The sequence below is a fragment of the Pongo pygmaeus genome, chromosome 6 (assembly GCF_028885625.2).
Source record: "Pongo pygmaeus isolate AG05252 chromosome 6, NHGRI_mPonPyg2-v2.0_pri, whole genome shotgun sequence".
In the NCBI taxonomy this organism is placed as follows: Eukaryota; Metazoa; Chordata; class Mammalia; order Primates; family Hominidae; genus Pongo; species Pongo pygmaeus.
This window is the reverse complement of record NC_072379.2, coordinates 28,465,376-28,473,758: the sequence shown is the minus strand read 5'-3', so window position 1 is coordinate 28,473,758 and position 8,383 is coordinate 28,465,376. Positions and strand designations below refer to the sequence as shown.

General features: G+C 48.2%; 1 pseudogene; it reads left to right on the top strand.

The window, feature by feature from the left end:
* Window positions 1-4,790: 4,790 nt before the first annotated feature.
* LOC129041805 (U7 small nuclear RNA) lies at window positions 4,791-4,856 on the top strand (annotated as a pseudogene).
* Window positions 4,857-8,383: the final 3,527 nt, after the last annotated feature.

Here is an 8,383-nt window from a genome sequence, read left to right as displayed (position 1 = left end):
TGGTGAAGGTTCCTGGATGGAACATGTGGATGTTCCTAATGTTCCTTCCTGATGTTCATCTGCCATCTTGCTGTTTAATGCAATGTCTTCTAAATATTGAATAGAAAAAAAGTATTTGTACAATATAGGCAAGGTATAAAGAATATCCACACACTGGACATACAGACAGGGAGGGGCACCCACAGCAAACTCCTTTTGCCTGGGAGCAGGTGTGTTCCTTGAGTCCTATGTCGCCTGTTTCTTCCTCCACCTTGGCCTACAGGCCCGATGTGATCTAACTTCTGTCTGCCTGTCTGACTCCATCTCCCCTCCCACTCCTGTTCTTTCTAACAATTATGTTACAGCCTCAGTGAATGTGACAAGGACCCTGAATCACAGTGGCTTTACTAAGACAGAGGTTCATTCCTTTCACATGAAAATCCAAGGCAGTCGGGTGATTCTTCTCTGTGCATTTTTCAGGGTCTTAGGCTACTTCCATCTTGCTGCTCTGACTTTCTTAGGGTGTAGCTTCCCCCACAGTGTCCATCCTATCTACTGCCAGCGAGCAGGGAGGGGAGAAGAGAACATGAGGACACAAATCTTCCTTCCTCTAAAGGCAGTTGCTGTGCGCTAGCCTCATGTGCATTGGCCACTGCCTGGTCATGTGGCCACTGCTTGCTGCAAAGGATGCTGGGAAGTTTTCATCCTGGATGCCAGTGACCACCTGGGTGACTCCTGAGGTCGAGGGGAGAGAGGACATGAAAAAGAGTCACTGGCTCTTCCCGCTGTCATGCACGTTGCTCCAGTCTAGGGCGACCCACTGCCTCAGCTTGCTCAGGATGAGGGGGGTGGTGGGGCACAGACATTTCAGTTTTATAACATGGGCAGTTGCGGGCAAATCATCCCAGCTTGGCTGAGACTCAGAAGTTTCCTGGGATGTGGGATTTCTAGTGTTAAAACCGGGAAAGTTCTGGGCAAACCTGGACAAGTTGGTGCCTGCCGTGGGGCCTTTGCATCTACTGTTACCCCTGTCCGGGATTCCCTTTCTGTAACTCTGTGTGGTGCTCACTCCTCTTCTGTTGAGGAAAGGCTGCTCTCTGGGTGCCCCCCAGGTGCCTGGTCTGCTGTACTCAGAACTACATGCTCTGTGAAAATCCCTCCATGCTCTTCATAGAATGAGATCTGTTCTTTCCACCCTTCCCTGCCCACTTCAGTTTCAAAGTCTCTGAGGATTATTAATTTTTATTCTCTTCACCACTGAAAGATACATCTCTTTCCCTAAGGCTGTGGCTGGGTTCACGCATAGTCGGATAAATCTGATATTAATAATAACCTGAATGAAAAACATGTATTAAATCCCAAGATTATGATGTAGGAAGCAGGTATTCTGAAGAGATGTGTAAGCCTAATAAAGGCCAAAGGGTGTGGATTAAAAGGAAATGTGGGGTGGAGAAACATTTCATGAAATAGAACCTCACCTCTTGGGTGAGTTCATTGGTACAACGTTTCTAGAGGGCAATTTGGCAACTGGCCAATGAAAGTGCATAACTTTTGGTCCCAAATTTCATTTATAGGCATTTATCCCTAGGAAATAGTTAGAAAAATATGCAAAGATGAATCTCTAAGGATTTTTATAAGAAGAAAGAAGTAGGAAGCATGTGCCTGCTGGTGGTCCTGCACCCTGGCACCAGTGCTCCCCTCTCCTAGTGGGTGGGCACATGCTACATTTTCCCAGGCTTCCTTGCAGTGAGTTGTGGCCAGGTGACCAGGTTCTGGCCAATGGGAGGTAATAAAAGTGTTGGGTAGTATTTTTGGAGACCACCTTCTGTAACTTCTGTCTTGATATGGTTTGGATGTTGGTCCCCTCCAAATCTCATGTTGAAATGTGATCCCTGATGTTGGAGGTGGGTCGTGGTGGGAGGGGTTTTGGTGATGTGGGCAGATCCCTCTCACAATGGCTTGGTGCCATCCGGATGGCAATGACCGAGTTCTTGCTCTGAGTTTATGGGAGATCTGGTTGTTTAAAGGGCCTGGCACATCCTCCTCCCTCTCTTGCTCTTTCTCTCGCCATGTGATGTACCTGCTTCCCCTTCGCCTTCTACCGTGATTGGAAGCTTCCTGAGGCCTCCCCAGGAGCAGATGCTGGTGCCATGCCTGTACAGCCTGCACAACTGTGAGCCAATTAAACCTCTTTTCTATAAATAACCCAGCCTCAGGAATTCTTTTATAGCAACAAAAATGGACTGACACATATCTTTAGTGTCATTTCTTAGTTGTTCCATCCTTTGACCTGCTTCCTGGAATATGCATATGATGGTTGGAGCTATTCTTGTCACCTTGAACCTTGAGGATTAGGCTTCTACTCTGCGGATAGCAGAATGTCCTCTGGAAGGAAATGAAAGTCCCTAATGCCACCCCAGACTGACAACCTCCAGTTTTGTTTTCACTTTTTAATTTTTTGAGGCAGAGTCTTGCCCTGTTGCCCAGGCTGGAGTGCAATGGTGTGATCTCAGCTCGTTGCAACTTCTGCTTCCTGGGTTCAAGTGATTCTCATGCCTCAGCCTCCCGAGTAGCTGGGATTACTGGTGCGTGCCACCATATTCAGCTAATTTTTTTATTTTTAGTAGAGACAGGGTTTCACCAGGTTGAGCAGGCTAGTCTCGAACTCATGACCTCAAGTGAAACACTGGCCTCAGCCTCCCAAAGTGCTGGGATTACAGGTGTGAGCCACTGTGCCCAGCCCAGTCTTGGTTTTTATGAGATAAACTTCTGTCTTGGCTGAAGTTACGTCACTGATAGGTGATATAACTGTAACTGAATAAAAAGTAGGAAATTCATGTAATACTTATATCTACATATGCATATACCAAAAATAATAGTGATCTGTTGTTATCTATGTGTAAATATGGACACAAAATATTGTTTAGTGTAAACAAAGCTCTTTTTTTTTTTTTTTTTTTTTTTTTTTTGAGACAGAGTCTCACTCTGTTGCCCAGGCTGGAGTGCAATGGTGAGATCTTGGCTCACTTCAACCTCCGCCTCCTGGGTTCAAACAATTTTCCTGCCTCAGCCTTCCAAGTAGCTGAGCTTACAGCTGCATGCACCACACCCAGCTAATTTTCATCTTTTTAGTAGAGCTGGGGTTTCCCCATGTTGTCCAAGCTGGTCTCAAACTCCTGACCTTCAGTGATCTGCTTGTCTTGGACTGCCAAAGTGTTGTGATTACAGGCATGAGCCACTGCGCCTGGCTCATAAAGCTTTATTCTATTTTAATGAAGCAAAAATGCATAAGTGTGTAAGTGTGATCTATGTGTGTATATTGTCTAATAGGAGCACTACATAGCAAAATGCGAATGCTGCTTATCTTCGGTGTTGGAATCGCTTGTGATTTAAAATCTTGTTTTCTTCTATTTTTAAAAACTTTCAAAATGAGTTGTGACTTTGATTATTAGAAAAAAATCTATAATAATTGAGAGGAAAGAAAACCCCACCTGTTGTTGAAACTGACTGGAGCTGGGAGAAATGAGACATTCCTTTGAAAGTGTCACCTCCCTACCAGAAAAGTAGCCTTGCAGGACTGTCCTACAAGCCAGATGTGCCTCTTTCCCCTGGTCCCTGTACCTGGTGTGAGGTCGCACAGACAGTGAGCATCCTTCACAGAGTCTGACCTGCCAAGGTCGGGGGTGAGTGGGGATCTAGTGACATTCAGAACCTGGGGGAGCCGAACAGGTGTGACTGTGCGTTTGCAGGATGACCTCTCCCCTCAAAGAGCAAGAAATAACTCTAGTGCAATTTTCCAAACATTTACAAGAGAGGATTTTTAAGCTTTTCGCTTCTTTATTACAACTAGCACATTTGGAAGCATAAAATGCACAAAGAAGACCTGCTATTTACAATCACTTTCACTAAGCCAGTGTTATATTCAAAAATGGCAGATAAAGTTCATGGCTTTGATGAAAGGGGCAGTCTTTTCATCGGCAACAATTAATACTGCTCCCCATTCTGGGGAGAATTTAAAGAAAATAATTTGGAAGGAGGTGTGGGTTGGCATGACACAAACAAATGATTTCAGATCACAAATGTAATCATTTGATCTTGCTTTACCAAACATTTCAGAACAATCTAGCATCACATTCTCTTCTGAGTCTGTGAAACTCTGAATTCTGGGAGAGTCTGAATTCCCAAGGCAGGACTGAGGATAGAAAAAATTTGGTGGCAGACCCCCGGTACTGTGGTTATCACATGGGTTAAAGATGTAGGCTTGGTTAACCCACCGAACCTGCTTATGTATGAGGCTCACCTGAGAAGGTGATATTGACAAGCCCATCCTATGGGTCTGAGGGCTCTTCACCAGGAGTGGAACAAGGAGGATGGCCCCAGTGTCCCCATCTCTGAACACATTTAGTGGGAGGGCTGGAGATCCTGGACAGATCACCACTGGCTCCATGGGGAAATTTCAGCAGCACTCATTGCCTGTGTCTGTTCTGTGCCAGGCACTGTGCTCAGGGCGGGGATTTGGGATTCACTAGGGCACAAGGCCATGTGCCTCTGTCCTCACAGAGCCTAAGTGCTGGTGGACAATGCAGATGTCAACCACAAATGACGAGGCACTTGCAGGTAGGGGTCAGTGCCAAGAAGGAAATGAAGGGTGCGTATCGCTGACTGTGACTCTGGTGGGGGCAACTTAAATAGGGCCATCGGGGAGGGCCTCTCTGAGGAGGTGACATTTGAGCTGAGGCCTCATCAGTCAGAAGGAAAAAGCTGTAAAGGGTCTGGGATAAACTCAACCTGCAGACTTTTCAAATAATATAAGGTGTTACAGCTCTTTCAGAATTTGTCTAGCATGTTTTCCGGTTTTCACTCCCGGGAAGGCTCGGAAAGAGGCATCTGTGCCCAGCTCATGGCCTGTTCTTTGCACTTGCGGGGGAGGGGTCCTCTTCTCCCACAGCTGTCCCCCCGGGGCCTGCTCCCAGGTGGGGTCTGGTTTTCACCAGAAAGCCCTCCATGCAAAACACACACACACACACACACACACACACACACACACACACACACAAAATTGAATTTGAATTAGTTGCCAACATTTACATTTTAATTCTAAAAATCTGTATTTTTGACTTCATTGGAAAGTCAGACTACCTGGCCAGGCCAGGCTGGGATCTGGTGGATTTTGGTATTTCGGTTTCTGGTTAGGGAGGGTATTTGGGGTTTGCCCCTCCAGCATCTGTCCCAGTGTGGAGTGGGGGTGGGGGCCCAGGCTCAGTGGGGAGAACTGCAGTGGCCGAGGGTCTTGGCTGTCTCCAGACAGCTGGGTGGACTCTGCCATCTCCTGCTTGGGGTGGGCTGGGGTTCTTTGCTGCCCCTCCTCACAGCCCACAGCCTCTTGAACTCCACTGAGACCACCGCCATGTGAGGCTGGGAAGGGAAACCTGCCTTTGTAAGTGAAAACAGTTGAAACCACGCTGGAATGTGTCAGTCAGAAACTAAAAGGCCCTGTCACAAGCATGGCCAGGAAGACTGTCACCATTGTGGCATGCAAATGACAGAGATGTGTGGGACAATGTCTACCAAGAGATGAGCCAGGTGAGGGCAGGTTGTCGTGAAGGAAGGAGGAGGGGTCGTCCCCACAGCAGCGGCGCCATCCCGCAGAGAAACGGCCCCTGGGGATGGACACGTTCCAAGGAGGCCGTGTGCTGTGCCTAGTGGGTGGTTCGAGGCCTGAATGCCGGGCACTCGGAGCGGTCAGTGTCCCCATGGGAGCAGGGGTGCTCTCAGCCAGGTGATGGGGGTCCTTGGATGGTCAGCCCCTGTGTGTGTGAGAGGGGGTGGCCCTCTGCTCTGTCCCTTCTGAAGGCAGCCATAAGGGCTGGGATGTGGTGGATTTGGGTATTTTGGTTTCTGGTTAGGGAGGGTATTTGGGGTTTGCCCCTCCAGCATCTGTCCCAGTGTGGAGTGGGGAGCAGCCATAGGGAAGGAGGCCAAAGCGCTCAGCATCAGACAAGCCTGGGTGCAGGTCCCACTTCCTGCCAGGCCAGGGCCTCTGAGCCTCAGTTTCCTCATCTGTATGGTGGGGTTAATCCCACCCATGTATACTGCCTGCCTGCCATGTGCCAGGCCCCTCTTACACATCTTTGATTGCTTGAGGGCAGGGACTTTATTATCCTCCTTTAGAGTTGAGAAAGAAGAGGCACAGAAAGGTTAAACCACTTACCTGGGGTCACACAGCTACTATTGCAGAGTAAAGTCTCCAAACTCAAATGGAGCACTAAGCCCCGCCCTGGGCGCCAACAGGTGCTCCAGGAATGTCCAGTGCCATTTATCACCTTCATCACCTGCTGGGAGTGCTCGTCCCATCATGCAAACCCTGTGAGCATAAAGTGAGGGGACACATGCAGGATCGATTGTACTGGCGGGTAACGTAAGTAAAGTAATAACCACAGGATGATATTCACAACCCATATTAGTGATACCAACAGCCACATCTGCCTGCTTCTCTGGGCCCAGGATTGTCTGCAAGCTCCCAGGAGCTGGTCCTGACTGGGTCAGAAGAAAAGTCTGAGGTTATGGGAAGGAGCAGCTTGCCCAGCTTGTGGCCTGTTTTGTACATTGGGAGTCCCTGTCCTCCACAGCTGTCCCCCAGGGCCTGCTCCCAGGTGGGCTTGAGAGACCCCAGAGCTGCAAGGCTTTAGGCCAGGGTTCTGCCAGTTGCTGTGTGTCTGAGGAAGTGACACCCTCCCCCAAATCTCTTGCCCTGCCAGCTGCTGGACACACAGCAGCTACAGGGCGTGAACTCTGAGACCAGGACCTCTGCAGGTCCTGGGAGGCAGAAGTTGCAGTGAACCAAGACTGCACCATTGCATTCCAGCCTGGGTGACAAAGTGAGACTCTGTCTCAAAAAAAGAGAAACAGATATTTATATGAGACAGTTTGTAGAGGTTTGAAATGCAACATGATCCATCATGTGGAGATTATTTATAGAGAATTAATTGCTTCAGTTCAGTGTGAAGGGACTTAAACTCCTCTCTTCACTAGAATTTTTCAAACTGTTAAGGGGACGTATGTAATTGTCACCTGCATCACATGTAATCAGGGGACCATATGAAGAAGTGAAACGTTGCTTTCTTACATGATTGTTTTTGGTGAATTGAGCAGTTTTGTATTCATCATTCAAAAATGCACAGGCCATGGGAATGCCCAATACTTCCGGCTGCCTACCCTCCCACTGCAACTAACGTAAGCCGGCAAGCAATGGCTGTTGATAAAGACAATGGTCATCATCATATTTCAGGGTTTGTGTGTGTGCGTGTGTGTGTGTGTGTGTGTCTGTGTCTGTGTGTGTGTTTATTCGTTTGTTTGTTTTGAGATGAAGTCTCACTCTGTTGCCCAGGCTGGAGCGCAGTGGCATGATCTCAGCTCACTGCAACCTCAGCCTCCTAGGTTCAAGCAATTATCGTGCTTCAGTCTCCCTGAGTAGTTGGGATTACAGGCACCCGCCACCGGACCCAGCTAAAATTAGTAGTGATGGGGTTTTGCTATGTTGGCCAGGCTGGTCTTCAACTCCTGGCCTCAAGTGATCTGCCCACCTCGGCCTCTCAAAGTGCTGGGATTGCAGGTGTGAGCCCCGACATCCAGCCAACCTTTCAGGGTTGTTTGTTTGTCTTTAAGACAGGGTCTCTCTCTGTTGCCCAGGCTGAATGCAGTGGTGTGATCATGGCCCACTGCAGCCTCAACCTCCCGGGCTCAAGTGATCCTCTTGCCTCACTCTCCTGAGTAGCTGTGAATACAGGCACATGCCACCACGCCTGGCTAGCTTTTGTATTTTTTGTAGAGATAGGGCCTTGCCATGTTGCCTGGGCTGGTCTCAAACTCCTGGGCTCAAGCGATCCGCCCACTTCAGCCTCCCAAAGTGTTGGAATTATGGACATTTCAGTTTTTTAAAAAATCAAAAAAGCATGACTGGATACAATCAGGATTTCAGTAGAAGTAGAAAATACGGGAATGTCAGTGAGCAAATAAGTGCAGAAAGAACAGGGGATGAGAAGAGGAATGTGGGAAGATGGGAAGCGCTGGGCGGAGATGAGGATGGGGACAGGCTGGGGATGAGATCTGGAGTGCAGGCTACAGTCAGGAAACTGAAAGCTGCCCAAAGCATTAAGATTGCCCAAGCCAGAAGCACACGAGGCAGTTTTCAAGAGAATAAGGAGCAAGAGATCATTAAACTCACTTACCAGGAGAGACAAGAGATGGTGGCAGTAATTTCAAGAGAGAGGCCTTGACACTACAAAAAAATCTAAATTCATTCTTTGCCTGACTGTTCACAAGGGAAGAGGGGGAAGTGGTTGCCTTCAGAAACCATAATACATTTTTCTTACTGAGGCAAAATTTACAGAGAGGAAGAAATGGG